Consider the following 24,388-nt stretch of genomic DNA (forward strand, 5'->3'; position numbering starts at 1 on the left):
GTAATTAATTCCATATAAAAATACTAATTTTCCAACAAAATCCAAAATTTAACTCAAAAATCGCCCGTGGGGCCCACGTCTCGGAATTCCACGAACCTCACAAAATCCGACAACCCATTCAATTACGAGTTCACCCATACTAATTTTATCAAATTCCGATAACAACTCGGCCTCCAAATCTAAAATTTCCGTTTTTGAAAGATTTTGCAAAAATCTCAATTTCTTCCATTTAAATCCGAATTAAATGATGAATATAACCATGAATTTATTAAATATAATCACTTTTGGATATAGGACACTTACCCAAGTTGAAGTCTTGGAGAAATCCTCAAAATTGCCCATAAACCGTGCTCTAAAAATCCAAAATGAAATGAAGGAAATGACCATTTTTGGTCCTTAAGTTTCTACCCAAAAAAAACTATTCTGGTCACTAAAAGTGTCAAATCTGGTCGCTAAAGGTGCGCACCAGAACTGTTTACACCAACAATTTTATTTTCACTAAAAAGGCTTTAACTCCATCATACGAACACGGAATTAGACTATTCTTGTTCCTATGAGTCACAAATAATAATACGAACCTACTCGTTCAATCAAAACTCAATTCGGAGCTCATTTGCTCAATGCGATACCGATTTCGCTCGTTAAACAATTAACTCATGTTTCGCGCTAAAAACCCAACCGCGACTTGATGGAATTAGACCAAACTTTCTAGATCACTCCTATAATTCATTATCAAAATCACGGAAGTCTCAAAATAAAATTTCGATCTCTAGAACTAAAAATGGACCTTTGGATCATTACATGCTTATGGTGAAAATATCAAACTCTTCCAAAACTCTTCCCCGACAGTCTGTAGTGTATCAATCATAACTTCTTGTACTCAACTCCAACTGCTAAACGGTTTAAATTTCTGCAAACTTAATACAAGGGGCTACAACTTTCATGTTTTTCTCATCGCCCAACTCCTTATAGATTGCGAGATATAATCTCCCAAAGTCGGCCCTGTGCAGCAGATATTTCTGGCGATGCACGCTGCTGTAGCCAAAATGTGCAGTACCTGCTTCAGTCAATCAATCACAACTTTTTGTACAAATGTCTGAATGATGAATAGTTTATCATTATGGAAACTAAAATCAAAGGGTTACAACTTTCATGTTTTGATTATTACCATATTCCTTATAGATTTCGAGATAAAAGCTTTCAAAGTGAGCTCTGTGCATCAGAAATTTCGCACATTGCTGTAAAAATAAGCAGCTGTTAAAATTGATCCGAAACCACTCCGAAATTCACCCGAGGCCATCGGGACCTCAACCCAATACACCAACAATCCCCCAAACATCATACGAACTTAGTTAAAATCTCAAATCACATAAAACAACGCTAAAACCACGAATCATACCCCAATTCAAGCTTAAGGAACTTAAGAATTTCTAATTTCTCCATTCGATGCCGAAACCTATTAATTCAATTTCGACTAACCTCAAATTTTGTACACAAGTCATAAATGACATAACAGATCTATGAAAATTTTCAAAACTGGATTCCGACTCCGATATCAAAAAGTCAACTCCCCGGTTAAACTTTCCAAAAATTTAACTTTTGCCATTTCAAGCAAAATTTCACGACGGACTTCCAAAATATTTTCCAGACACGCTCCTAAGTCCAAAATCACCATACGGAGCTATTGGAATCATCAAAACTCCATTTCGGGGTCGTTTACACATAATTCACCATCCGATCAATTATTTCTACTTAAGCTTCCAAAACAAGAATTGCTCTTTCAATTAAATCCCGAATCATCCGAAAATCAAACTTGACCACCCTCGCAAGTCATAATACACATTTCAAAGCTGCTCGAGACCTTAAGTCACCGAACGGAGCGTAAATTCTTAAAATGACAAGTCGGGTCGTTACACCCTCCGTCTCTTAAAACATACGTTCGTCCTCGAACGTGCCAAGAATTATTCTGAGGACATTAAATTTCTGAGTGTATTATTACACACATACTCTCGGGTGATTCTACATCACCACAATTTAGTATGGGTCCGACAACACCATCTCAATTGAGATTATTTCTTTTATTCTCATTTATAAACTTTAAAGCCAACTTCTTACACTCCAATTAATTTCAAAAGTCCTTATTATCACATCAACACACAATATTAGTTTCAACCAGCTATAGCAACTCGTGCCTACGCACACATCAACGTATGCCCATAACCACATCTATGGTCATAATAGATATTTATAGTTAATTCCAGCATCCTCAATTAATCTCATATTAACTAAAATCTCGTTTCAAAATTTTGCAACACTGACAGCAACACGCGAGGCAGGAAGACCTCATAATTATTTATCCGAATCAACGAGTCGCATTTAACGCCACCTGGGCACTCACCTTATAGGCTAAAACGCAATGTTTACATCACGAATATGGCTAAATATGCATTAAAACATATAAAAGAATTATCAAATACGCCTAACAGGCATGACTCCCTATTAATACTTTAGTTCAAATTTAATTTCACAGAGGGAGAATTTAAAACACATGAATTTAACCACAAGGATCTCATCCTGATATAACTTCCACCGTGGCACGTAGCCCGAGTTAACACATATCAAATCATATTAAACCGCGAGGATCCCATCCTCAACTCTGACCCACGAGTACTTTTCATATTGTGCCAACTGAAATTTTTAATTTTTTTTTAAAAAAATTCCGTGAAATAATTTCACAACACATAATGAACCCCCATACCGGTAGGGCATATAATTCCTAAAAGTGTAATCAATTATCCCGAAATTACACCAAAACCCACTGTAGTGAGTAACAGAAAGTCACTTTTGGACTCATAGCCCTCAATAGTGTGCAAAACAACATGATGGACACGAGCTAACACCATCAAATCTCCCAACCGGAATAATAATGTCGGATAACTGGAATGACCATTATAGGAACCCTGTGCCGGTGGTGCATTAAAAGAACTTACTGGAACACCCCAAGTATTCTGAAATTGTTTACATGACCCCGCTGATACTGAAATATAGAATTATTATGGACGCGGGAATACAGCAAGTCCCAACATCATCCCATACAAATCTCAGCTCTTAATCATATACAAGTTTAGGAGAACCTTTCAATACAACATAAATACATCTCAGGCCAAAACTGATATAACACATGACCCCGCAATCTGATCGTTGATAGTAGACTCCCCTCACTTGGCACTAAGTCATAGGACACAGTCCGATGATCCACAATACTAACCTTCACCGCTCGTACGTCACCAGTCATAAGACACATCAAGCCATTTATTGGGTGCATGCCATCCTAGTGACAGTCAAAATTGCTTCCTCGAGTGCCTTAACTACTAGTATGTACCTTTCACTAAATGGAAATCCCATACGAACTACATAGTCTCTAATACCACCAACTATCTTCAGATATACATCCACCTCATGACCCTACCACGATTGTGATGATTAGGAAATTAATTAAACCTTCTTAAGATAATACTTATCAACCAGATGTCAGAACCTGTTACACCCCCATGTGCACAACTAAATGATCTCTCAATACTTCCGCATCCTCGATCTGGATGACACGTTGTAACAATGGTTGAGCAACCCTGGCTCCCCTATGTAGTATTACGAACCATTGGGACATAGTTACCGAGTGCGCAATTTCATACACGAGTGGATGCAAAAGAACATAAGTGTCACTACCCAAAATCTCACCCGTCGTGATGGCGCCTATCTCGATACTAGGCAAGCCGACAATATAAATAACCCACAATTTTTTTTAAATACCGAAAACATAATAATTAAGTTTAAGAGTAAATCCAACAAACATTAGAAATAAATACACTCCCAAAACCCGGTGTCACTGAGATTCCATATATTAGAAATATATGGAATACTGGATGAACACTTAATAGTAATGCAAGTTCATAAGCCACCTCTCCAATCTTCTTAAGTATTTCAAAAGGCCCAATATACCGAGGGATCAACTTGCCCTTCTTCCCGAACCTCAACATACCCTTCATGGGTGAAATATTGAGCAGAACCTTTTCCCCAACCTTGTAAGCAACATCACGGACTTCCGGTCGGCATAACTCTTCTGTCTAGATTGCGCCGTATGAAGCCGCTCTAGAATAAATTTAACCTTCTCCAAAGCATCCTGAACCAAATCAGTACCCAATAGCCTAGCTTCACCCGACTCAAACCAACCCACCGGAGGCAGACACCGTCTCCCATATAAAGCCTCATACGAAGCCATCTGAATGCTCGATTGGTAGCTGTTATTGTAAGCAAACTCTGCCAGTGGCAGAAATTTATCCCAAGAACCTCCAAAATCAATGACACAAATGTGTAGCATATCCTCCAATATCTGAATAGTGCGCTCGGACTGTCCGTCCGTCTGAGGGTGAAATGCTGTACTTAGTTGAACCTGTGTACCTAATTCTCGCTGCACTGCTCTCCAAAACTGTGATGTAAACTGCATGCCTCGATCTGAAATGATGGACACTGGAACACTGTGTAGGCGAACAATCTCGCGGATATAAATTTTAGCTAACCGTTTCAAAAAATAAGTAGTTCCAACTGGAATAAAATGCGCGGACTTAGTCAACCGATCCACAATCACCCAAACAACATCAAACTTCCTCAAAGTCCGTGGGAGCCCAACTACGAAATCCATGGTAATACGCTCCTATTTCCACTCCAGAATTTCAAGTCTCTGAAGCAATCCTCCCGGTCTCTGATGCTCGTACTTTACGTGTTGGCAATTTAAACACCGAGCTACAAACCCAACTATATCTTTCTTCATTCACCTCCACCAACAGTGCTGCCTCAAATCCTGATACATCTTCGCGGCACCTGGATGAATGGAGTACCGCGAACTGTGAGCCTCCTAGAGAATCAACTCACGTAACCGATCTACCTTTAGGTACACATAGCATACCTTGCATCTGTAACACACCGTCATCCCCAATAGTGACTTCCTTGGCATCACCGTGATGAACTGTGTCCTTAAGGACAAGCAGATGAGGATCATCATACTGGCTCTATCTGATGCGATCATATAAAGAAGAACGAGAAACCAAACAAGCCAAAACTGAATTCGGCTCGGAAACATCCAATCTAACAAACTGGTTGGCTAAGGCCTGAACATCCAAAGCTAAAGGCCTCTCTGCTACCGGTAAGTATGCTAAGCTGCCCAAACTCTCCGCCTTACGACTCAAGGAATCGGCCACCACATTGGCCTTTCCGGGATGATAGAGAATGGTGATATCATAATCCTTAAGCAACTCTAACAACCTTCGCTGCTGCAAATTAAGATCCTTCTATATAAACAGATGTTGTAGACTCCGGTGATCGGTATAAACCTCATAATAGACACCGTACAAGTAATGCCGCCAAAATTTCAAGGCATGAACAGTAGATGCTAACTCAAGGTCATGGATCGAATAATTCTTCTCATGTACCTTTCACTGTCTAGATGCATAGGCAATCACCCTACTGTTTTGCATAAGCATTGCGCCTAGACCAATACGCGACGCGTCACAATACACAGTATAAGACCCCGAACCTGTAGGCAACACTAATACTGGAGCTGTAGTCAAAGATGTCTTGAGCTGTAAAAGCTCTCTTTACATTCATCTGACCACCTGAACGGAGCACCTTTCTGGGTTAATTTGGTCATAGGCGATGCAATAGACGAGAAACCCTCCACGAAGCGACGATAATAATCGGCCAAGCCAAGAAAACTCTGAATCTCATTAACTGAAGATGGACAACTCTAAACTGCCTCTATTTTCTTCGGATCCACCTTAATCCCTTCACTGGACACTATGTGTCCCAAGAATGCCACCGAACTAAGCCAGAATTCACACTTACAGAATTTGGTATATAGTTTCTCCTCTCCCAGCCTCTGTAATACAATACCCAAGTGTTGTGCATGCTCCTCCTGGCTACGAGAGTACACCAGGATATCATCAATAAATACCACGACAAATGAGACAAGATACCGCTGGAATACATTATTTATCAAGTGCATAAATGCTATTGGGCATTGGTCAGCCTAAAATACATCACGAGAAATTCATAACAACCCTAACAGGTCCTGAATGTCGTCTTTAGAATATCCGAGTCCCAAATTTTCAACTGGTGATACCCCAATCTCAAATCAATTTTGGAGAATACCCTCGCTCCTTGAAGTTGGTCAAATAAATCATCAATACGCGGCAAAGGATACTTATTCTTGATTGTAACTTTGCTCAACTGCCTGTAATCGATACACATTTGAATAATACCATTTTTTTTTCACAAAAAGAACCGGCGTACCCCAAGGCGACACACTAGGCCTAATAAACCCCTTATCATGAAGTTCCTGAAGTTGCTCTTTCAATTCTTTCAATTCAGCTGGTGCCATACGATATGTAGGAATAGAAATAGGATGAGTACCCGACACCAAGTCAATAGCGAAATCAATATCCCTGTCGGGTGGCATACCCGACAGGTCTGCAGGAAATACATCCGAAAAGTCTCGCACTACCGGTACTGAATCAATAGTAGGGTATCTGCATTAACATTTCTCACAAAGGCCAAATATGACAAATACCCCTTCCTCACCATACGTTGGGCCATCAAATAAGAAATTACCCTACTGGGAACATAATCTAGAGACCCTCTCCATTTGACCTTTAGCAACCCCGGCATTGCCAACGTCACAGTTTTTTGCATGACAGTCCAGAATAGCATGACATGGAGACAACCAATCCATACCCAGGATTACATAAAAATCAACCATACTGAGCAATAAGAGATCAACTCTAGTCTCCAGTCCCCCAATAGTTACCACAAGTGACCGATACACACGATCCACAATCATAGTATCGCCTACCTGCGTAGATATACGAACAGGTAAAACTAAGGACTCACGGGGCATATCCAGATAATGAGTAAAGCACGATGACGCATACAAATAAGTAGAACCAGGGTCAAATAATATAGAAGCCTCACTATGGCACACTGAGACAATACCTGTGATCACTGCATCTGAAGCAACAACATCTGGTCTGGCAAGAAAAGCATAGAATCGGGACTGACCGCTACCTAATCGGCCTCCCCCTCTTGGGCGACTCCTAGCTGACTGGCCCCCACCCCGTGCTGGCTGGGCAGATGGTGAAGCAACTTGTGCTAAAGTCGTAATCTGACTTCTTTACTACACTGGACCTCCTGAGCGATGATGACACTGTCTCCACATATGCCTAAATTACCCGCACTCAAAGTATCTCCCCGATATTGGTGGTGGTGCGGACTGAATCGGGCCTCGAGAACCAGAATAACTGCTAGAAGCACCCGGTGCAAATGAACCATGAACTGAAGGGGCACGGGACGAACTCTGGGCTGGGAGGGAACTGAGAGATGACTGACCCTGATGAAAACTACAAGAACCATGGCTGGATGATGCACCACGATGAACTGGATGGCCCATCTATGCGTGTCTGTAAGGACGACCCCTACCGTGGTTAAACTGACCCCCTGAAGGAATACTGCTGAAATCACCTGGTCCACGAGGCCTCTTGGCCTCCCTCTCTCCATGTTCCTGACTACGGACCATCTCTATCTACTAAGAAATGTCAACTATCTCATCAAAAGTAACACCAGATACTCTCTCCCGAGTCATAAGTAACCGCAGTTGATATGTGAGGCCATAAATGAACCTCATAATCCTCTCCCTATCAGTGGGAATCAACCAAACGTTACGAGCCAAATCAGAAAATCTCATCTCGTACTGCATCACAGACATGCCATCCTGACGTAACTGCTCAAACTGTCTGCGCAGCTCCTCTCTGCGAGACTGCGACACGAACTTCTCCAAAAAGAGAACGGAGAATTCCTACCATGTAAGTGTTGATACCCAATTTTCCCTCATATTTTTAAATAATATATATATTTTCAACATGTCATTGTGCATCACTATTTAAGTTACAAGATTTATACAAGCATCTTTTTTTAATATTTTCATAATTTTTAGAGCCTAAAATTAATTTTCTTGCATTTAAATTACTTGAATATTTACTAATTATTCCTTTAAATTATTCTTGTGATGATCTAATCACCTAAAATTATTATTTGCATCCATAATACATGCTTCAAATTTTTTTACTTTATTTTATATAATTATATTGGTATCTTAGGCTATTTGTATAATCTTGCAATAATAGCCTATATTTTGTATTTTATTGCATTTGTTATTTTATTCAGGGTCAAAATGATATTTTTACATTTTTATAATCTTCTACCCGTGTTTAAAGTATTAATTTGCATAAATATCATTCTTTATATATTTATTTATCTATTTTATTAAATTATTTCCTTTTTAATCTCTTATTCAAAAGCTGGCCCAAGTTTTGAGTTATTTTCGGACCAGACAGACCCAAATCCTAGGCCCAATCCTCAAGCCCAACCCCAAGTGACCCTTACCTATCCAAAACCTGACCTAGCTCGTTTTTAATCTCAACCGTTGATCAAAAGTGATGAAAGGCCCACAATACCCCACTCCCTTTCCTTATATCCCTAAAACCTAACCCTAACCCCATTTCCTAAAGATAGCCGCCTCTATTCCCTCTATCACTCATCTACTCTTCACTAAACCCTATCCGTCTCCCCTTAATCCCTCTCCTAATCCCGCTGATAATGGGATTCGACTACTATTCTCTTGCCATATTTGAAACCTTTTGGTAGTGGTTGTCCGTTGGTGGTGTTACCTAGGTGCTTGCCTAAACATGGCAAGCAATACCTTCTGAAATCGAACCAAAGTGGTTCAAATCTTTGATTTTGAGCATTATTGCATCTACATACGTTCAATACCGTATTATGTGAGTCCGATTTCATTTAGATCTCTGTTGATTTACACTTTCCCTAAAAAACTAGGGTTTACCCGATTTCTCTCCTAAATTGATTTTGAACTGATTTTGCATGCTTTCTTTCCTTATTTGTTGTTCGATTTACTCCGTTTCCTTGTGTGGTCGTTCAATTTTTACTGCTATATAAACCCCTCCCCATTCCCCTTCGAGACATACTTTAATCGACATATTCTTCACTAAAATTGGGGCTTTTGCTATTCTCTTGTTCTATATTCTGTTTTGGCCGGCTGAAAGCCAAGGACACTAAGACCTTGTTACTCAACCTCCTCTTGGTGCGAGCATTGCCCGGAGTTCTTTCGAAGCTCTTGGGAACTTTGACGCATTGAGATTCTAGGTTCTTGTGGAATTTTGATTCTTTACTGTTATTCGTTTAACTGGTGAGTTACTGTACTTTTGCAATTTTAATTCTTATTTATCTGAAATATGCATATGTTTTCACTTCTGAGGTTCATAGCTTAATGTGTTTTCTGGGTTATTCTTGTGTGCAATTCTGTTTTCTTTACGTCAATTTTAGGTCTCTTTAATTTAGATTCTAGTCGAAACATGCCTAAGCCCTAGTTAGATTCAAGTAATTTAGATTCTCCTAAGTCAATATGTTCTGAACTACACTGTGTGAGACCTTTGCCCTAGTTAGCATCTTTTTAGTGTTTAGTTCTGCTCAAAATGCCAATTCTGTTATTCGAACATGCTTCATCTGCATAATTTGTACTCTCTTTAGTTTAACTAGTTGATTGTGTTCAAAACCTGAGTGTTTGCATTTGCTATATGGCACGAGTTTCTCTTCCTATTCTATTCTGAATTTCTATAATGGTATCTTGCCTATGTAGCATGTTTTAATCCTGTATCAAGATCTTTTTTTAATCAACCATGACTAGTTCTCTGTTAATATGCCCTTTAGCATGTTTTTGGCTCCCTTGATTCACCAGTAATTGTCATAATCTGCTTCCCTATCATGTTTAAATTAGCACGACTATTTTGTAACGCTAGGACCTATACTTAGCATAATTTGGACCTTTTAGGTTTTCACTTATTTGGTATTATGAATCTGTGTATGATAATTTTTGCCAATCTTGCAAACTTGTTCTTTCCTTAACTCTGCTAATGTGTGACTGCCTATGCGCTAAGTGTTGAACTTGTTTCTAAATCTTTACTAAGTTTGTTCTTAAATCCTGTAACCTGTTCGATTATCTGCTCTATATGCTCAACTTGACTATCTCTGTGTCCCTCAATTCTTGTCTCTCAACCTTGGTTCACTCTCCTTCACTTGTCACATGTGCTCTCTTAACTTCTTATTCTTAGCCGGCTGAAAGCCAAGTCTACCAAGGCTTTTACTACTGACCTCCCTAGTGTGAGCACTGCTCGGGGTCCTTTTGAGGCCCTTGTGAACTCTGACACACTAGGATTTGGGTCCTTAATCATTTCTTCTAATACTGGAACCTGAATTATCCCAGTTCCTTCTTTTTATTGTCCCACGAACATGTAAGATGGTTGGTTTAAGTAAATCAATGCTTGGCAATATGATTGTGTGATTTGGCTTCGAGCTCTTCTATGGATTTTGGGTTGTGTTGATGAACATGGCTCTTTGTTGGAAGTCTGGGTATGGTGTTGAAGGCCCAGACAGATCTGGGTATTTCATTTGGGCTTGTTGTGGGCCTATTGTCATTATTTGTATAACATTTTGTATCTTACTCATTATTGGGCATGTAATAACTTTTGTATAAACGATTGGGGTGTTAGTAAAAATGGGGAAGAGGTAGATTCTTAATGTTTGTGTAAAAGGGGGTAGACAACATGCCTATAGGACTCATTGATTCACTTGCTATATGTGCCGTTCATTTTATATGTGCACTGTAGAAACCATGTCATTAGGATAAACATACATACACACACACACACACACACATACACTGTCTGTTGGCAAACATGAATTAAAATGCTGCAATTATTCTTACTGCTCCGTGTTACTAGAAAACCTGCCTATAGGAACAAATGTCAATGACCTTTCTTTCAATTCATTTCAGCATATTCACTAGTAATCATGCCTATAGGATTTTGATCACCTCATTTGCTATTATCTCGTACTATTCACTAGAAACCATGCCTATAAGATTTTAATCATCTCATTCGTTACTACATCGCACTGTTTTACCTAGAAAACATGTATATAGGGTTAAGTGTAATGATAAAATCAGCTCCAAGTGCTAAACATTAGAGAACACTATTTCGTCTTAATAAGAGTCAATGCTGCACCTCTCAATATGGTTTATTATGCACTTCTAGGATCCTCCCAATGGTCCTTTCATTATTCCTTACTGCACGAGTTACCTAGACACACCAGGCTTAATAACCGAAAATCTGCAATTTCATTAATCAGTATGCAAATCGTATAATCCTGTCTATAAGCAACGCTTGGCCTCTGAAATTGCTTGCAAGCCTTGATGCCTTGTCATATGAAATCATGTCTATAGGGATTTAAGTTTCTTAATTATGAATTGCTTAACATGAAGTTTGTCTTGCCTGCATTTGTTGCTTAAGTGTGGAGGCAAACTTGAGGCTTAACTGCCTATACGTGAAGTCCAATGTGTTTTTGTGTGTCGCCTGGTTTTGACATTTTTGAGTAGCCTAAGTGAGGTCTAGAACCACCCAAATAGAGGTCCAATACCTCCTGTACCATAGGTATGGGATGGGTAGTGCACGCATAGGACACGACTTAGAATTGAATTAGAGCGCTTTAGGTAAACAACTTAAACATAGTAATCGGGTAGTAGGAGATGATAGTTTGTGCCTGCTAGATAATATGAGTAATTCCCTACCTCAAGGGAGTTTTGAAGTATTATTTATGTTGCACGGGGTGATCCTTTAGGCTAAAAAACTTAGGACCCCCCCCCCCCTTTTCTTTCTCTTTATATATTTAGTCATCTAATATAGACCTGATAGTTATATCCTTGTAATCCTTATTGTGCTATAATAAATTTCTTTGACCCTTAATCCCTTTGTTTATCTCGTCTAATTATAATCCACATAGTCTTAAGTTCGGTCGGGACCCACAGTTGTGAACCTCAAAGAGTGCCTAACACATTCTCTTTGAGGTAATTTAAGCCCTTACTCGATCTTTGGTGGCGTTGACTAGTCAAACAAAGTTATTTGCAAATAGGTACCCTAACGCACCTTAAAAAATCGTTAGGTGGAGAATCTCCTTTTTTAATACCCATTTAAAAGAGTTGTCACAACGTCGAAACCCACTTTCGCGAGAAAATGGGGGCGCGACAACATGACGACTCTGCTGGGGATTTACACTTAGGCTCTTACCAAAATGAACTTGGTTATGTGGATTACTTTCTTTGTTATATGCACATCCTTTCCCCTACTCACCTTTATTTTTTTAAATCTACTACGACATGCACATCCCTTCCCCTACTCACCTTTATTTGTTTAAATCTGCTATGAGAGGCATATCCCTTCCCCCTATTCACCTTTACTTGCTATGACCGCTCTTTTATCTTGTCTAAATTGCTATATCATGCCTACTTCCTTACCTGCTTTATTACATTCCCGCATATATTTTTATGAACTAAACTAACTCCTTCCTTTTGTATTTCTCCCATATTCTTTCCATGTTTACCTTTGCTATATTATTTATTGCTTTTACATATCATGCAAATACTTGACGACGTGTTATTATTGCTGCATAAAGCATGCTCCATATCATACTCCACTCATGCCAACTATCATCATAGCGGCACTTGATGAGTGTCTGCGCTCTTCCGAAAATTACTCTTTTAAATCGGAAAGGCTTATTTGCGGTAAACTAGTCGATCAATTGTGCAATTGACGATCCCGTGCCTTTCCCTCTCAAGTTGTCCAGTTGGGAGTACCAGTCTAGACCATTCTAGAAACCCTACTCCAGCTCGAAATGTACATGCATCATGCTAAACCTAGTACGGGTTGAAGCGTTATTAACGTAACAACTCGCTAAGATGAACCTCGTCCAAAGTCCGACGAGATTTCCACAATCCCAATGGACGCTATCATACTATGAGCATTACTTGGAGAAACATATGCCAATGTGTTGATCATTATTGTGTAAACATTTTGGCATTAATGAAATGACGCAAATGTTGGCATCAATTTTCTCCAAGTCTACGTGTCTCTTAGGCCTACCTCGGGCACAATGAGGTCCCCAAATTAGGACGCAAATTATTGCATGACTTTGTGAAACTTGTTTTAATATCGCAAACACTCTTTTAATAATTCTTACTAACTTGGTTACCTTTTGCTTTTTCTTTCTTTTGATTATTCCCATTCCTAAAGGTTGGTTCGTGCATACTGCCATCTTCTCAAGAACTGGACCGCTGCACCATCCCGGGCCCGTCGAATTCCTGGGTAGCCTGGCAAATTAGCATGAATTACTTTAAAAAATAGTTTTGAGCATTTGAGACATTTTTCAGTATTCTATTTTGAAATAATTGCTCGAGCCATCAAGCTGCACTTGTTGACGTTTTTAAGACTCTTTTAATGCATTACTGCTTTTCGTATTATTTATTATTTTTACATTTTTTTCAACATTATTATTACCTATCCCGATGAACCTACCACTGTGACATATAATGAGACAACACAACATGAGGATAGTGATTCAGTCAATCATTACTGACAACGCCGCCAATTTAAACAGCGATTTGATGAAAGCCATGTGTGAAACGATCAAGAACAAGCATAGGAACTCCACGACATACAGACTGCAAATGAACAGAGCTGTAAAAGCCTCCAACAAGAACATCAAGAAGATATTGAGGAAAATGGTGGATAATTATAAACAATGGCACGAGAAGCTGCCATTTGCTCTGCTCGGGTATCGTACCACGGTTCGCACATCAACTGGGGCAACTCCCTACTTATTGGTTTATGGTACTAAAGCGGTTATTCCTGCCGAAGTAGAGATCCCTTCTTTAATAATTATACTAAAAGTTGAGCTTAGCGATGGAGAATGGGTACAGAGCCGATACGAGCAACTAGCTCTCATTGATGAAAAGAGAACGAATACGGTATGTCACGGTCAACTCTACCAGAACATAATGGCAAGAGCTTTCAACAAAAAAGTCAGACCAAGGCAATTCGCATCGGGGCAATTTGGTGCTAAAGCGGATATTCCCATATCAGGATGAAGCCAAGGGGAAGTTCTCACCCAACTGGCAAGGTCCCTACATGGTTCAACGAGTATTAATAGGAGGAGCACTCATACTTGAAAAAATGGATGGAGAGATTTGGCCAAAACCTATCAACTCAGACCCAGTCAAGAGATACTATGTTTAGGATTGTTTACATTTCTTCACTTGATGTAACTGAAGTACGCTTGACCTGATTCCCGTTTAAGAGGGGATACGTAGGCAACCATGTGGGTTCGGTCACATCTTAATAAAATCTTCATTTTCCCCATGATCGGAAATTGGGACAAGATTGCAAGTTCAACCAACTTCGTCTTATGTGGAACAGCCAAAAGTATTGCATTTAAATTGGGGCAGAATTTTGAGGGGAGCCCTCAAAATTCGAAGGCAAGGAGGTTGCAATGTCTTTGAAATGTGTCACAATCACCGGTTCATCTAAATTATTTGATATCACATACTACATTTCAAATAATTATATTTTCGCAAATAATTTGTCAAATACACGCATATTGTTTCGAAAACTTTGACAGCCAGACGTTACCCAGGGTAACTCCAAATAGGATCTCGAGATAGGAGTAACGACGAAGCAAGGAATCAAAAGTGCAAACAAACCTTCCCCCACAGAACTCACAATTTTTCTTTGGATGCAGGCACAATAAGACAATGATATCCGCAGACACATCAAGTCACTGCCTTCAAAACAACAAATTATCTAGCGCAAACATCTCCAGCTAAGAAATACTTTGCTTTCTCACTATCACTCATCATGAGGCTAAGCATTGCCTCCCTAATTGCATAAGGCTAAGCACTGCCTTACCCTGCATAAGACTAAGCATTGTCTCTCTGATTGTATGAGGCTAAGCATTGCCTACCTAATTGCATAATGCTAAGCACTACCTTTCCCTGCATGAGACTAAGCATTGTCTCCTCTTCCTGCATGAGGATAAGCACTGCCTCCCTCTTTGCATGAGGCTAAGCATTGCCTCCCTAATTGCATAAGTCTAAGTACTGCCTTTCCCTGCATGAGACTAATCATTGTCTCCTGATTGCATGAGGCTAAGCATTGCCTCCCTAATTGCATAAGGTTAAGCACTGCCTTTCCCTGTATGAGGCTAAGCATTGTCTCCTCTTTAAATGAGGCTAAGCATTGCCTCCCTAATTGCATAAGGCTAAGCGTCGCCTTTCCCTGCATGAGACTAAGCATTGTCTCCTCTTCCTGCATGAGGCTAAGCACCACCTCTCTTATTTGCATGAGACTAAGCATTGTCTCTTCTTCCTGCATGAGGCTAAGCACTGCCTCCCTAATTCCATAAGGCTAAGCATTGCCTTTCCCTGCACAAGACTAAGCATTGTCTCCCCTTTTGGCATAAGGCTAAGCACTGCCTTTTCCTTGCATAAGATTAAATACTATCTCCACTACGCCATCTAAGGCTTAGCACTATCCTCTATTCGCCTGGGGCTAAACACTGCCCTAATCTTACACAAGACTAAGCTTCGTCTTGCTTTATTTCCATATGACCAAGCATCATATCTTTGCATCTCATGGGTTGAAACATCGCCATTTTGTCCAAAGGCGTCATAATCCGAAGGCATCATCCTCATATCCGGAAGACACCATTCCATGGCCTGAGGATCTCTCAAAAGTGCACATCATTATTCAAATGCGTCATAGTCCCGAGCCACCATCCTCATGGCCCGAGGACATCATGTCATGGCCTGTGAATCCCTTATCACACGATTTATGGCCCAGGACGTCATAGTCTAAGGACATCATCCTCACCGTCCAAAGACAACTTTCATGGTCCAAGGGGAGTTTGCATCATGTTTAAATTTTCGCAATAATCTATATATACCTATATGCATCGTGTTTTAAGTTTTGCAGATAATCTAGGGAGTAACCGTTCTTCAAACAGGAGCAATCTTCACTCCAGTTTCCGTTCATAACGTTCACATCCTGCACTCATTTCAACATAACCAACCACCATCAATTACCCGCCTTTTACTCTATAACCGTTCAGATACTCGCTCTGAGATACATTCGTAACATTTCAGACTCACATTCATGATTTCGTATAAACTCATCTGATACTGTCCTACCCAAAAGAACCCTTTCCGAAACATTCGACCATTCCTATAACAACTCCATCGGTTCAGTTCACCGTTGGATCCAAAACTACACAGTCTGATTCCCGTAACACCAGGGATATGTAGGCAACTAAGGAACCATGGTTCGGCCACCATTTGTTTTTCAAATCATATCAATTTTAATTTTCTTGGGTCAGAGCTTTCAAATCATATCGATTTATACAAGCATCTTTTTTAATTTTTTCACAATGTTTAGAGCCTAAAATTAATTTTCTTGCATTTAAATTACCTGAATGTTTACTAATTATTCCTTTAAATTATTCTTATGATGATCTAATCATCTAAAATTATTATTTACATCCATAATACATGTTTCAAATATTTTTACTTTATTTTATATAATTATATCGATATTCTTAGGCTATTTGCACAATCTTGCAATAATAGCCTATATTTTGCATTTTATTGCATTTGTCATTTTATTCAGGGTCAAAATAATATTTCTATATTTTTATAATCTTCTACCCATGTTTAAAGAGTTAATTTTCATAAATAGCATTCTTTATATATTTATTTAACTATTTTATTAAATTATTTCCTTTTTAATCTCTTATTTAAAAGCTTGCCCAATTTTTGAGTTATTTTCGGATCAGACAGACTCAAATCCCTGGCCCAATCCTCAAGCCCAACCCCAAGCGACCCTACCCTGTCCAAAACCCGACCGAGTTCATTTTTTATCTCAACCGTTGATCAAAAGAGATCAACGGCCCACAACACCCCACTCCCTTTCCTTATATCCCCAAAACCTAACCCTAACCCCATTTCCTAAAGATATCCGCCTCTATTCCCTCTGTCACTCATCTCCTCTTCACTAAACCCTAGCCTCCTCCCCTTAATCCCTCTCCTAATCCCATTGATAATGTGATTCGACTACTATTCTCTTGCCATATTTGAAACCTTTTGGTACTGGTTATCCGTCTGTGGTGTTACCTAGGTGCTTGCCTAAACATGGCAAGCAATACCTTCTGAAATCAAACCAAAGTGGTTTGAATATTTGATTTTGAGCATTATTTTGTCTACATACGTTCAATACCATATTATGTGAGTCCGATTTCATTTAGATCTCTGTTGATTTACACTTTCCCTAAAAAAACTAGGGTTTACCCGATTTCTTTCCTAAATTGATTTTGAACTGATTTTGCATGCTTTCTTTCCTTATTTGTTGTTCGATTTACTCTGTTTCCTTGTGTGGTCGTTCAATTTTTACTACTATATAAACCCCTCCCCATTCCCCTCCGAGACAGACTTTAATCGACATATTCTTCACTAAAATTGGGGCTTTTGCTATTCTCTTGTTCTATATTCTGTTTTGGCCGGCTGAAAGCCAAGGCCACTAAGACCTTGATACTCAACCTCCTCTTGGTGAGAGCATTGCCCGGAGTTCTTTCGAAGCTCTTGAGAACTTTGACGCATACGTTAAATCTTGTAACCTGTTTGATTATCTGCTCTATATGCTCAACTTGACTATGTCTGTGTCCCTCAATTCTTATCTCTCAACCTTGGTTCATTCTCCTTCACTTGTCACCTGTGCTCTCTTAACTTTTTATTCTTAGCCGGCTGAAAGCCAAGGCTACCAAGGCTTTTACTACTGACCTCCCCAGTGTGAGCACTGCTCGGGTTCCTTTTGAGGCCCTTGTGAATTCTGACACACTAGGATTTGGGTCCCTAATTATTTCTCCTAATACTGGAACCTGAATTATCCCAGTTCCTTCTTTTTATTATCCCACGAACATGTAAGCTGGTTGGTTTAAGTAAATCAATGCTTGGCAATATGATTGTGTGATTTGGCTTCGAGATCTTCTATGGATTCTGGGTTGTGTTGATGAACATGGCTCTTTGTTGAAAGTCTGGGTATGCTGCTGAAGGCCCAGATAGAGCTGGGTATTTCATCTGGGCCTGCTGTGGGCCTATTGTCATTATTTGTATAACATTTTATGTCTTACTCATTATTGGTCCTGTAATAACTTTTGTATAAACGATAAAAATGGGAAAGTGGTAGATTCTTAATGTTTGTGTAAAAGGGGGTAGACAACATGCCTATAGGACTAATTGATTCACTTGCTATATGTGCCGTTCAATTTATATGTGCATTGTAGAAACCATATCGTTAGGATAAACATACACACAAACACATTGTCTGTTGGAAAACTTGAATTCAAATGCTGCATTTATTCTTACTGCTACGTGTTACTAGAAAACCTGCCTATAGGAACAAATGTCAATGAACGTTTTTTCAATTCATTTAAGCATATTCACTAGAAATCATGCCTATGGAATTTTGATCACCTCATTTGCTATTATCTCGTACTGTTCACTAGAAATCATGCCTATAGGATTTTAATCATCTCATTCATTATTGCATCTCATTGTTCACCTAGAAAACATGTCTATAGGGTTGAGTGTAATGATAAAATCAGCTCCAAGTGCTAAACATTAGAGATCCTGTCTATAGGACAACACTGTTTCGTCTTAATAAGCGTCAATGTTGCACCTCTCAGTATGGTTTATTATGCACTTTTGGGATCCTCCCAATGGTACTTTCATTATTCCTTACTGCACGAGTCACCTAGACATAGCGGGCTTAGTAACCGAAAATCTGCAATTTCATTAATTAGCATGCAAATCGTATAATCCTGTCTATGAGCAACACTTGGCCTCTGAAATTGCTTGCAAGCCTTGATGCCTTGTCACATAGAAATCATGTCTATATGGATTTAAGTTTCTTAATTATGAATTGCTTAACATGAAGTTTGTCTTGCGTGCATTTGTTGCTTAAGCGTGGAGGCAAACTTGAGCCTTAACTGCCTATACGTGAAGTCCAATGTGTTTTTGTGTGTCGCTTGGTTTTGAAAGTTCTGAGCAGCCTAAGTGAGGTCTAGAACCACCCAAATAGAACTCCAATACCTCCTGGACCATAGTTATGGGACGGGTAGTGCACGCATAAGGCACGACTTAGAATTGAATTAGAGCGCTTTAGGTAAACAACTTAAACATAGTAATCGGGTAGCAGGAGATAATAGTCTGTGCCCGCTGGATAATATGAGTAATTCCCTACCTCAAAGGAGTTGTGAAATATTATTTATGTTGCACGGGGTGATCCTTTAGGCTAAAAAACTTAGGACCCCCCCTTTTTTTCTCTTTATACATTTAGTCATCTAATATATACCTGATAGTTATATCCTTGTAATCCTTATTGTGCTATAATAAATTTCTTTGACCCTTAATCCCTTTGTTTATCTTGTCTAATTATAATCCACATAGTTTTAAGTTCGGTTGGGACCCACAGTTGTGGACCTCAAAGAGTGCCTAACACATTCTCTTTGAGGTAATTTAAGCCCTTACCCGATCTTTGGTGGAGTTGAATAGTCAAACAAAGTTATTTGCAAATAGGTGCCCTAACGCACCTTAAAATATCGTTAGGTGGCGACTCTCCTCTTTTAATACCCATTTAAAAGAGTTGTCACATGTCGAAACCCACTTTCGCGAGAAAATGGGGGCGCGAAAGTAAGTGGTACTGCACCAACTGGCATGCACCTCTCATAAGCCTCCCACCATCTAAAGGCAGCCCCAGAAAATTGAAAAGTAATGAACGCGACCCCACTGGTCTCCAGAATACCTGATGTCCGCAGCATCTGCTGGCACTTATCCAGAAATCCCTGAGCATCCTCTGACTCAGCACCGCTAAATTATGGAGGTCGAAGCCTCCCAAATCTCTCAAGTCTCCTCTACTCATCATCTGCCATAACAGGAACTACCGGAGCCTGAGCAGCTACAGCCGGCTGGGTTGGTAGTGCCCCCGGTATCTGAAGTCCCTGCACTACTTGCTCCGGAGTACAGGCAACATGGGTATGAGTACCTCCCCCGGCTTGAGAAGTGGCTGGTACGGCCAGAGTTGAAACCACTTGAGCAAGGCCAGTGCAAACTGTCAATATCTGAGCCAAAGCCTCATGTAGGCCTGGAATCTCAAAGGGAAGAATTGGTGCCTGAGCGGGTCCCCCTGGCTCAAGTAAATTTGGAATCTTCTCCTGAGCTGGAGCAACTGGTGGTGCTACAAGTGCTGCTCCAACTGCTGTACGAGCGACACCTCGACCCCTACCTCGGCCCCGGACTCTACCACGGCCCCGGCCTCTCGTGACCATAACTGGTGGCACTGGTGGTTGATCGTCCGATCCGGTAGTACGTGTCCTCACCATTTGTGAGAGAATAGAATAACAAAATTTTTAGTTTTTTTGGAATCAACAAGTTCGCACGATAGAATACAAGAAAGTGAATTTTTTTCCTAAGGGTTCGACAGCCTTACGAAGATTAGTATAGACGTCTCCGTACCGATCTGCAAGACTCTACTAAACCTGCTCATGACTCGTGAGACATATGTAACCTAGGATCTGATACCAGCTTGTCACGACCCAAAATCTCACCCGTCGTAATGGCGCCTATCTCTATACTAGGCAAGCCGACAACATCAATAACCCACAATTTCTTTTAAATACTGAAAACATAATAATTAAGTTTAAGAGTAAATCCCACAAACATTAGAAATAAACACACTCCCAAAACCCATTGTCACTGAGTACATGAGCATTTATACCTTACAAGTTTGGGAAACCCGGTCTATAATAATCCGAGACCAAATATAATAAACAAAAGGATAGGGAAGGAGAGACAAGGTCTGCAAAACATAGCAGCTACCTCTGAATCTCCGGAAAATTAACTGTGTGAAAGAATCAATACCCACCGTGTTCGGGATCACCTAGATCTACACACGAAGTGCATGATGTAGTATGAGTACAACCAACTCAGCAAGTAACAATAATAAATAAGGAAATGAAAGTAGTGACGAGCTTCTCAGCTAAGTCCAGATACAGTACTTTCAAATATAAAAGGGTAGGCATGCTTTCAAGTTCAACATTTAATATTTCACAGAAATTTCATATCAAATTTGACTGACACATAAAATAAAGTTTTTCCGAATTTCTAAAATAGTGATATATGACAGTTGAAATACAGCAAGTAATGCAATCAAGGAATCCTCTCAGAGTAACAATCAATCAGTCCTCCCATTCACTCCAACCTCACAGTCACTCTTCACTCATAGTCACTCAACACTCGGCACTCGCACTCGGTACTCGCACTCGGCACTCGCACTCGGCACTCACACTTAGTAGGTACCTGCGCTCACTAAGGGTGTGTATAGACTCCGGAGGGGCTCCTTCATCCCAAGCGCAATATCAAGCCAATCATGGAATATAACAATGAAACATGCTACAGCGGGCAGCCCGATCTCATAAATATCCTCATAATTAGGCCCTCGACCTCACTCAGTCATCAACCTCTCCAGTCTCTCGGGCTCAAGATGTCATGAAAATCAGCCCAAAAATGATAATATGATGTATCAATTTATAGCAACCGAGACTGAGGTATGATATGAAATGAATGAACATGAATGAGTGTGAAATTACAATTTGAACATATAATTCAACCACAGAAATAACCCCAGTGAGTACCAATAATAACAGCATATGTCTAAGCATGATTTTTAATACGAGTCTCAGCTCAATTTTTCCTAACACGTAGAGAATGTACGGATATCAAGAGATAATTCAACTACATAGTCCCATGGAATTTGACCAAGTCACAATTCCTACAGTGCATGCCCACACGGCCGACACCTAGCATGTGCGTCACCTCAAAACCAATCACATAACACATAATCCGGGGTTTCACACCCTCAGGACCAAATTTAGAACTGTTACTTACCTCAAATCGTGTAATTCTTTATTTCGCTATACCCTTGCCACAAGAATTGGTCTCTGAAAGCCTCGTATCTAGCCACAATTAATTCGATTCAGTCAATACCAATTATTGTAATTAATTCCATATGGAAATATAAATATTTTCCAATAAAAAATATGAAATTACTCAAAAATTGCCCGTGGGGTCCATGTCTCAGAACCCGACAAAAGTTACAAAATATAAACACCCATCCAACCACGAGTCCAACCATACAAATTTCACCAAATTCCGATATCAACTCGACCCTCAAATCTTCAATTAAAATCTTCAACAAGCCCAATTCACCCATACATATCCCCTTTTTTAAATAGATTTCATCCTTGGCCTTTAAGCCCCAATCTAGGTTATATGATTCAATATTTAATCATTATTAAGCTATTGAAGCACTAGAATCACTAACCATCCTAACAAGATTCAAAAATTCACTATTCATCTTCTTCTCCATTCAAGAACCCTAACTCACAATACCCATTTCAAGGACTAGCATAATTCTTCAACCAATTGGTACTTTCTACTTCACAATACATTCCAAATACTTAATTCATAGTTGTATTTAAGTGTAGGGTGGAGAATTTACCTCTTGTAGCTCAAACCCTAACTTGAACCCTTTTGAATGATTCTTGAAGATTGGAGAAATCCTTATGAATTTCAATCCATGTAGATGTTAATACTACCATTAACTAGTGTTAGTCCATTATAAAAATATCATAAAATTCACCTTTGATGTGTATTTGGGTTGAGGATGCTCCACCTTCTCTCTAGAACCCAAAACTTAGCCAAAAATGTTATCTTTTTCTCTCTCCCCGAACCTCTCCTGTTTTATAGAAAATGAGATGCGTAGGTTGGCTGCATAGCCTACGCCGCTTAAACCATCCCCTTCACTTCCATGATGATTTTGCCTACGCAAGACTCACGTAGCTGTTATGTTACCCTTTAGTAAAAAGGTCGTAACTTCTTGTAGAAATCTCCCAATGACAAACGATTTGATGCGTTGGAAACTAGAATAAAAGAGCTTTAATTGGATAGGTTATACACGTACAACTCTTCATAGCTTCAGAGTTATGCTCGTTTGAAATTAGATCTTGTGCAAATTCACTTGAAACTTTATCCCATCATATAATTTTCAACTTGACTTAGCCTTAAGGCTCTTATTACACCCTAAACTATTTTTAATGCACCTCATACATATATTATCATGATCAAATGATAAAATTCAAATTGCCAGTCTTGTTTATACCTGAATTGATATAATTAGCACCCGCCAATCTTCTTAATGGTCTTAAAATACTTAGAAATTTTTCGGGGTGTTACAATAAGATATATGCTTCAAGCTGAATAAATACCGCACGATAAGGAATGAAAGAAGTGAAAGTTTTTCCTACTTGCTCTGTAGCCTCTGGAAGATAAGTACAGACATCTCAGTACCGATCCGTAAGACTCTACTAAACTCGTTCGTGACTCGTAGAACCTATGAACCTAGAGCTCTGATACCAACTTGTCACGACCCAAAATACCGCCACAATCATCGTGATGGAACTTAGTCTCTAAGACTAGGTAAGATGATTTTATAACAATTCAAAACAATTTTTTTATATATATAAACCAATAGCGGAAATAATTACAAATATAACAACCTCCCTGTATGACCCGGCCGGTCGTTTCGAGAGTTGTAGCCCCGTTCCCCCATTTACTTTTTCATTTATGCTTTATAGCTGTTATATGACTCATCGGTATAGTTGGTTCGGGTCCGGAGTGAATTCAGTGTGAAATGAGACACTTAGTCTCTTAAATGGAAAGCTTAAGTTGGAAAAGTTGGCCGGATGTTGATCTATGTGTAAACGACCCTGGATTCGAATTCTGATGATTCCAGTAGCTCTGTGTGGTGATTTTGGAGTTAGGAGCGTGTCCGAAAAATTATTTGGAGGTCCGTAGTGGGATTAGGCTTAAAATGGCGAAAGTCGATTTTTTGGGAAGTTTGACCCGGGGGTTGACTTTTTGATATCGGGGTCGGATTCTGATTCCAGAAGTTGCAGTAGGTTCGTGGGTTCATTTATGATGTGTGCAAAATTTGAGGTCAATCGGACGTGATTTGATAGGTTACGGCGTTATTTGTAGAATTTAGAAATTTTGAAGTGTCTTAGGCTTGAATCCGTGTGTAATTCGTGTTTTCGATGTTGTAGAAGGTGATTTGAAGATTCGATTAAGTTCGTATGATGTTATAAGACTTGTTGGTATGTTTGGTTGAGGTCCCGGGGATCTCGTGTTGATTTCGGGTGGTTAACGGACTTGGAATTCGATTTGAGAAGTTGCTGAAGTTTGGACTCAGCTGGTGTAATCGCACCTGCGGAAGTC

The sequence above is a fragment of the Nicotiana tabacum genome, chromosome 12 (genome assembly GCF_000715075.1).
Source record: "Nicotiana tabacum cultivar K326 chromosome 12, ASM71507v2, whole genome shotgun sequence".
NCBI classification, from domain to species: domain Eukaryota; kingdom Viridiplantae; phylum Streptophyta; class Magnoliopsida; order Solanales; family Solanaceae; genus Nicotiana; species Nicotiana tabacum.